The sequence below is a fragment of the Pristis pectinata genome, chromosome 24, assembly GCF_009764475.1.
Source record: "Pristis pectinata isolate sPriPec2 chromosome 24, sPriPec2.1.pri, whole genome shotgun sequence".
Lineage (NCBI taxonomy): Eukaryota > Metazoa > Chordata > Chondrichthyes > Rhinopristiformes > Pristidae > Pristis > Pristis pectinata.
In genome coordinates this window covers 31,672,972-31,682,054 of record NC_067428.1, presented here as the reverse complement: position 1 = coordinate 31,682,054, position 9,083 = coordinate 31,672,972, and positions in this window count along the sequence as shown.

The window sequence follows — 9,083 nt, the reverse complement described above, 5'->3', positions numbered from 1 at the left end:
GAGAAAGTGCAGTGCAGGCAGACAATAAGGTGCAAGGTCATAACGAGGTAGATTGTGAGGTCAAGAGTCCATCTTATCGTACCAGGGAACTGTTCAATAGTCTTATAACAGCGGGATAGAAACTGTCCTTGAGCCTGGTGGTACGTGCTTTCAAGCTTTTGAATTTTCTGCCCGACGGGAGGAGGGAGAAGAGAGAATGTCCGGGGGGTGGGTGGGGTCTTTGATTATGTTGGCTGCTTTACTGAGGCAGTGAGAAGTGTAGACAGAGTCCATGGAGGGGAGGCTGGTTTCTGTGATGTGTTGAGCTGTATCCACAACTCCCTGCAGTTTCTTTTGGTCCTGGGCAGAGCAGTTGCCGTACCAAGCCATGACACATCTGGATAGGTTGCTGAATTAGAAGAAAATGCTAATGAATTAATGATGAATTAGAAGAAACTTACTTACTTGCTGAAGAGCCTGGAGGAACTCAGGTTGTATTCAACATCTATGCTATCAAAGGAAGTGGGTAAACATGTCGTCGATTCATCAGGAAAGCAGTGGTCGACTTTACCTTGCTGTCTGACTGCCTCAAACCACATTCTCTAGGTTGGTTGGTCACTGTCAACTCAAAAATGCTCTTTAGAGAAACATTTGGTAATCCCTGCTTGAGCAACAGGATAGGCAGCAACACCTCCGGCACGATTATTCTCAACACTGGTGCCCCACAAGGCTGCGTCCTCAGCCCTCTACTCTACTCCCTATACATTCATGACTGTGTGGCCAGATTCTGCTCTAACTCCATCTACAAGTTTGCAGATGATACCACCGTTGTAGACCGTATCTCAAACAGCGATGAGTCAGAGTACAGCAAGGAGATAGAGAGCTTAGTGACATGGTGTCATGACAACAACCTTTCCTTCAATGTCAACAAAAGAGCTGGTCATTGACTTCAGGAAAGGGGGTGGTGAACATGCACCTGTCTACATCAATGGTGCTGAGGTCGAGAGGGTTGAGAGCTTCAAGTTCCTAGGAGTGAACATCACCAATAGCCTGTCCTGGTCAAATCACGTAGACGCCAAGGCCAAGAAAGCTCACCAGCACCTCTACTTCCTCAGGAGGCTAAAGAAATTTAGCATGTCCCCTTTGACTCTCACCAACTTTTATCGATGCACCATAGAAAGCATCCTATCTGGATACATCCCGGCTTGGTACGGCAACTGCTCTGCCCAGGACCACAAGAAACTGCAGAGTCGTGGACACAGCCCAGGGCGTCACGGACACCAGCCTCCCCTCCATGGACTCTGTCTATACCTCTCGTTGCCTTGGTGAAGCAGCCAGCATAATCAGAGACCCCACCCACCCGGGTCACTCTCTCTTCTCTCCTCTCCCATCAGGCAGAAGATACAGGAGCCTGAGGGCATGTACCACCAGGCTCAAGGACAGCTTCTATCCCACAGTGATAAGACCATTGAAAGCTTCCCTTATATGATGAGATGGACTCTTGACCTCGCAATCTACCTTGTTATGACCTTGCATCTTATTGTCTACCTGCAATGCACTTCCCTGTAGTTGTGACACTTTACTCTGTATTCTGTTATTGTTTTTACCTGTACTGCCTCAATGCACTCTGTACTAACTCAATGTATCTGCACTGTGTAATGAATTGATCTGTATGAACTGTATGCAAGACAAGTTTTTCACTGTACTTTGGTACAAGTGACAATAATAAACCAATACTAATAAACCAATAACTTGAAGTGGGTAGGGATTTGAGATCAAAGGTCTTTGATCTTGTTTTAGTAACCTTTGTGCTCCGGAAACCCACAGCTCTGGAAGATAGTGCACATTGTTGACTTTGGAATTGTCATAGACATAGAACATAGAACAGTACACACAGGAACAGGCCCTTCGGCCCACGATGTTGTGCTGAACTAATTAAATTAATGACACCTAATCCCATCTGCCTGCACACGGTCCATATCCCTCCATTCCCTGCACACTCATGTGCTGAACTAAGAGCCTCTTAAATGCCTCTATTGTACTTACCCCCCCCCAACCACCCCCCCCCCCCCACCAGCCCTGGCAGCACATTCCAGGCACCCGCCACTCTCTGTGTAAAAAAACCTGCCCCATTTTTGATGTCGAGACCATTCATCATCCAACATCTGCAGTGTCTCTGGTTCTGCTTCACCACTACTTTGCTTAATCTGTGCTTCTGATTTTTTTTAACACAAGAGGACATGAATTGTGCCCCATCACCTTTGAACTTACCCCCCTCTCACCTCAAGTATATGCTCTCTCGTATTAGACTTTTCCCTAACCCTGGGAATAAGACACCAGCTGTTCACTCTATCTGCAGCTCTCATAATTTTATAAACTTCCATCAGGTCTCCCCTCAGCATCCGACCCTCCAGAGAAAACAACCTTAGTTTGTCTAAACTCTCCTCATAGCACATACCCTCCGATCCAGACAGCATCTCAGATTGACTGGGGCATATTTTTTAGCCAAAGCCCCACTGAAGATCAGACCTATCGCAAGGGGAATTTCTGCTTCTGCTGGTACTGAAATGTCATCTTTACTGTGGCTAGGGTGTAGGGCTGCTTAGGACTTCCCAAAAACTCCCTGTATTGAAAATAGTTCCAGGTCTTGGTTGAGCTCTCTGCCCGAGTGGGTTGAATGTCTGTAACGTTTTAGCACTACACTTTACTGTCTTCGACTCCCACCAAGTGCAGCTCTTAAGTTATGTTTTCTGGCTTTGATTTTCTGTTTCCTGTCCTGAGCCTGCTTCCCTTTTCTCAGGCATAACGGCAGATCTCGGGTCAGGAAGTACTTCTGGTTATTGGATTTCCCTGGTTATTGAGATAAGTACCTTTGGTTATTGGATTTCCCTGTACAAACCCATAGAGCCAGGAGCCACTGTCCAATTCTACCTCCCAGTTTGTCTGAATTTTCCACACTCCACTACTCAGCAGCACCTGAGCCAACTCATCCAAGTCCCTCCAAGCTTTAATTATTACTCCTCAGTCCTGTGCCTTTTCCTCGCTCTCCTGGTTGACTTTCTAGAGCGTTTGATACAGCATCTAGGAGTTAACAATGGTCAAGTGGATCCAGAGTTACACCCAGGCCTTACTGAGTGAAGACAACACATTTCCTTCCTGATAGGACACTGGGGTTTCTATGACAATCCCACAGCTCCTGGACAACTTTGAGCAACAGTGAGCTTCTTCAAATAACAGATGTCAATATCTCAAATAGCTTTAGTTAGATTTAACCCCAGGTTCTCTTGTTTATCGCTCCAGTAACATAAAGCATCACATTACTGTGGCCCTGTGGAGTTCATCCAATCATAGGACCAGTTTTGTGTTGATACTGAAGGCTCTTCACTCATCTTGGTTCAGAATGAGAACAGTGATCTGTACCACTTGGGCACACAATAGATTAACTCAAGAAGCTTCCAGAAAAGTGCAAAGAAGATTTGTGAGAATGTTGCCAGAATTCGAGGGAGTGAGTTACAGGGTGAGGTTGTGCAGGCTAGATCTCATTTTCTGGACTGTAGGAGATTGAGGTGTATTGAAGCAACTTATAGAGGTGTATAAAATCATGAGGGATATAGATAGAGTGAATGCACATAGTCTTTTTCCCAGGGTTGGGGAGTCAAGAACTAGAGGGCATAGGTTTAAGGTGAGAGGGGAGAAATTTAAAAGGGACCTGAGGGGCAACGCCTTCAAATCGAGGGTGGTCCGTATATGGAACGAGCTGCCAGAAGAAGTGGTTGAGGCAGGTACAATAACAACATTGAAAAGACATTTGGACAGGTCCATGGATCAGGAAGGCTTAGAAGGTTACGGGCCAAACTTGGGCAAATGGGACTAGCTTAGTTGGGCATCTTGGTCAGCATGGATGAGTTGGGCCAAAGGGCCTGTTTCCATGCTGTATTACTCTATGATTCTATTTCCTCTGAATAACTATCTCCGTTTCTCAGATACCGGTGCTACTGAAACAGAGACTTTATATATGTAAAGATAAAGGGCTGGTCATCAGGAGACAGAGGCAGGGAGTCAGAGTCCTACACACAGAGCATTGAGAGAGTGGGCAAGAAACCATCACCCAGAGACACAGGAGACTGCAGATGCTGGGATCTGGAGCAAAAAACAAACTGCTGGAGAAACTCAGCGGGTCGAGCGGCAAAGGGATGGTTGATATTTCAGGGCGAGACTCTGCGAAGCAAGCAGATCAAAAACCTGTACTGACTTCACTCTTGAAATGACACCTCATAGAGACAATTTAGCCCCTCCGTCTATGACAACCTAGGCTACACTATCCCCATTCATTTCCCCTTTCATTGCATGTTTTTAACTTTTCCTTTTGTATAATTATATTATAGACCTAATTAAATCATGTTATAGTCCTGCCGGTTGAACACTCAGTGATGTCTATGCAAACACTTCGAACGGTAACGGAGAAAGCGCTGCAGAAATTGAACAAGTAGGTTTACAGAAATGGACATTTGTTGAACAAGCCAAGAAGCACAGTTTGTAAATTATTATTCTGCTTAATGATTCTTCCCAGACTTTAGAGGTACAAAATATGTCTTGAACAAAATTAATCCAGATTACTGAAACAAAATATGCAGTCTTGAAAGAAAGGAAAAGTTTGCACTTAGATAGCGCCTTTCATAACATGCCGAAGTGCCATCAAAGAGCAGTTGCTTTTATAATATAGAACAGCAGTGAGCTAGCTTGTACACAGTGCAGTTACCAACTGGTACCTGTGAATGGGATTGGTTCAGGAGTAAATACTGGTCAAGACACCACATAGAAATCGCCCACCTTTCTTCAGACATTGCCACAGGATCTTTCACTTGCTCCTGAGAGGACAAATAGAACATGCAACATAGAACATTACAGCGCTTCGACCCACAATATAGTGCCGACATTTTATCCTGCTCTAAGATCTATCTAACCCTTCCCTCCCACATAGCCCTCCATTTCTCTATCATTCATGTGTCTATCCAAGAGTCTCTTAGATGTCCTTAATGTATCTGCCCCCACAACCTCTGCCGGCAGTGCGTTCCACGCACCCATCACTCTCTGTGTAAAAATTTTACCCCTGACATCCCCCTTATACCTTCCTCCAGTCACCTTAAAATTATCTCCCCTCATGTTAGCCATTGTCACCCTAAAAATAGGGCTTTGATTTTACAGCTCTCCCCACCTGTGACAAAGCAGCCTTCCCTCAGTACTGCAATGCAATGTCAACCCAGATTATGTGTATACATGCCTAGAGTGACACCTGAATCAATAAACTCAGAGGCAGGAGTATTATCGCTGAGCTATAATTGGCAACTTGTGTCCAATATTCTGCAGCCTGATCAACTAATATCAACAGTGTAAACTCAGTGTTAACCAGAATGCCGCTCCTGATGGAATTCTTCACTGCTTATTTGAACTGCAAGTCTTAAGACTTCCTAACTTGGCAGCATTCCTGCATTGCACTTAGATTCTACCATACTGTTCACATAGTCCAAAGGTTTCCTAAATTTAAAAATAAATAACTGTAGGTTGGAACAAGTCAGCAGCTACAACAAACAAAAGCTCTTAAAACACAGTTAACATGTGATCCTGTCATAAGGCAATAAACTCAAACATAACATGTAAGTTAATTGCAAAAGTAAATAACGAGCTCAACTCTCACCTTGGAACAATGATCTTACTTGTTCTCAGCTCAAAGGCAAAAGTCTGTTTGTCTCTATTCTGTTATCCAGCTGTGGAGCTGGTCTGTATAGACAGGATCAATCCCAATTTTCAGATCTGGTTTGGCCAACTCCTGATGTCAGCTCGGTTGATGACATGGGCCCGACTGTTGCCTAAGAAACTGGCTTGGAGAAAGGAAGATAAGGCTAGATTAGTCATTGTGCTTTGGCCCCTGCTGGGAAGTACATGGACGGTGGTAAACCCTGCTACAATGGTCAGCTGGAGTCCTGAGTGAGGCAGATGGTCTCATTGCTGAAAGCAATTCAGCAACAGTAAATTACACCCTTGGTTTAGCACGTGCCAACCTTCCAGCATAAATAGGGCTTTAAAGGGACCCATCTCTGCTCTGAACAATTGCTCCATTTTTCTCACTCATCGCAACCTTTCCTTTAACGCTGAACCAAAGCTTTAGAAGCTGCCGCCACACCAGATTTCACAAACTGCAGGCTGTGCTCTCTGGAAGAGCTTTTCCTGTGACATCAGCCTCTTCAAACCAGAGGAAGCTCCCACTGTAGAAAGCTGGGGCCTGTGATATGAAGAGGAGTATACAGTACCTACATCATGGCCTACATTAGCACTACACGTCCTCTGCAAAAATGCAACACTCATTTCCTTTGGTTTGGGTTGGTTTATTATTGCCACATGCACCGAGATACAGTGAAAAGCTTTTGTTTGCGTGCCATCCAGACAGATCAGGCGACACATAAGTACAACGAGGTAGTACAAAAAGGAAAACAAAAATAGAAGGCAGAATATAGTGTCACAGTTACAGAGAAAGAGCAGTGCAGGTAGACAAATAAAGTCTATGATGGGGGAGGGAGATTGAGAGATGAAGATTTCATCTTTATCGCATGTTCAGGAGTCTTATAACAGCAGGATAGAACCTGTCCTTCAGCCTGGTGATACGTGTTCTCAAGCTTTTGTATCTCCTGCCTAATGGGAGGGGGGAGAAGAGAGAACGACCGGGGTGGGAGGCACGCTTTCGCGAGGCAGTGGGAAGTGTAGACAGAGTCAAAGGTTGGTTTTCGTGATGGACTGGGCTGTGTTCACAACTCTCTGCAATTCCTTGCAGTCCTGGGCAGAGCAGTTGCCATAACAAGCTGTGATGGCCTTGGAAGAGTATAGCACCAAATGTTGTCCTTCAGATCTATCAGTTGTGTTGCCCCTCCCAGAGGAGGAAGACAGATGTCATTAAGGGAATGTAGGGCCTTCCACTTTGCACATCTAGGCATCCTTTAGGTAAGGTTATGTGACCATTCTATAATCGTTGGGTGAGAAAAAAGTGGACAACATTTCTGCATATTGCTTGTTCATTAAGGCTTGCAATGTCACTGTTTAGTACTTCTGTAAGATATTTACCAGGATAATTATTTACTCATCTTCTTTCAAGTTGTGGTGGTTTGGATCGACGTTAAGTTGCAGAGTTTTTAGAAACCAGCTTTGTATCAAAGAAAGATGGATTCTCCTTTTTACAAGACCGCAAGAAATCATGCTGTGGGGAAAATAAACAACATTTTTATTACAAAGAAGTTATCTTCCAATTGTTCAAAGGAGCATCCTTCTGTTTGGATTGATGTATTTTTCTTGATGTGGAATAGGGAATGGAATATTTTATGGAGGATTATGGATCAAGGGGATTTGAGGGGAATGTGGCGAGAGTAAAATGGGAATAATGTAAATGGGTACTTGATGATCAGCATAGACCCGGTGGGCTGAATGGCCTCCATCTGTGCTGTGTGACTCTCTGACTCTGGCTCCATACAACACTAGCAATGATCTCTGAAAGTCATCTCACTGAGAACTTCAAAAACAGCTTAAAACAGAAAGTACTGGACCCACTCAGCAGGTCAGGTAGCATCTGTGGAAAGGAAAGAGAAACATTTTTCAAAGAAAAAGGTCTTCAACCTGAATCATTAACTCATTTCTCTCTCCACAGGTGCTGCCTGACCTGCTGAGTGTTTCCAGCATTTTCTATTTTTACTTCAGATTTCCAGCATCTGCAGTTTTAGTTATTTTTGAAAACAATTTGCCATCTAAAAAATTATTTTCTACTAAAATGATGCTTTTACATGCACTCTGTACCAGCTCAATGTAACCGCACCATGTATAAATTGACCTGTACGATAGGTATGCAAGAGAAGTTTTTCACTGTACCTCGATACAAGTGACAATAATAAACCAATACCAATACAAGTACATGAATTTGCTTTGAAAACTTGATTACTTAAAGCTGTTTTCTCTCCCCTAGTGGTATACAGTTGAATTCTTTTTGCCAAAGTATGTGAACAATCTTCTTCAAGTTGTTATACAATGGTCTGGACATTTTACAGGACACATCTGGTCTTGAATCAGCCTTGCATCCAGCTGATGTTCAGGATGATGACATTTCCTGTGCGATGCATTGCAGGGGACTTATGGACCACATTGTCCTGGGAGCGGCCATCATTAAGCATTCCTGGGAAAGCCTGGACTTCACTTGGTAGCATTAGATTGGATGCCTATTGAGGTAAGTCAATGACTCTGGGCCCACGCACTGTACACTGTCACTCCTCCACAACAGCCCCTGATCTCTCCCCCTGCCCCACACTCTCAAGAACCTACTTTCACCTAAGGCCCACTACCCAGCCATTGCCCCCAGCCTGACCATCCACTGCTGCAGTCCATTCCCCACTATTCCCACGCTCCCCCCCTTATACATCCCCACTGAATTCCAGTACATCTTCCCCAGCCTGTCCCAGTTCCCAGTGTCCTTGTCCCAACAGGCATCCCGAATGTCCAACCCCTCTACCTCTTCCTTGAAGAGGCCAGAGCAGTTCCCACTCACCACCTACCCATTTCACCGGGCTAAAGGTGTTCTCACACTGAACAACCTTTCCATTAACTCCACTCACTCCCACCCGATCAAAGGTGTCGCTATGGGAACCCACATGAGCCCAAGCCACACCTGTCTCTTTGTGTGTTATACATCCTTGTTTCAATCCTATGCACAGGACTCTCCTCTCATTTATTTCAAGTACAGTGAAGGCTGTACTGATGCAATTCCCTGCTGCTGTAGAAAACTCCAGAGATTTATTCCCTTTGCTCCCAGGTTGCGCCCATTTCACCAGGTCCACTGACAACTCCTTCATAGAGTCATAGAGTCATACAGCACAGAAACAGGCCCTTCGGCCCATCTGGTCCATGCCGACCAAGATGCCCATTTAAACTAGTCCCATTTGCCCGTGTTTGGCCCATATCCCTCTAAACCTTTCCCATCCATGTACCTGTCCAAACATCTTTTAAATATTGTTCTTGTACCTGTCTCAACCACAATCCATATACGTGCTGCTCCCTGTGTGAAATAATTTCCC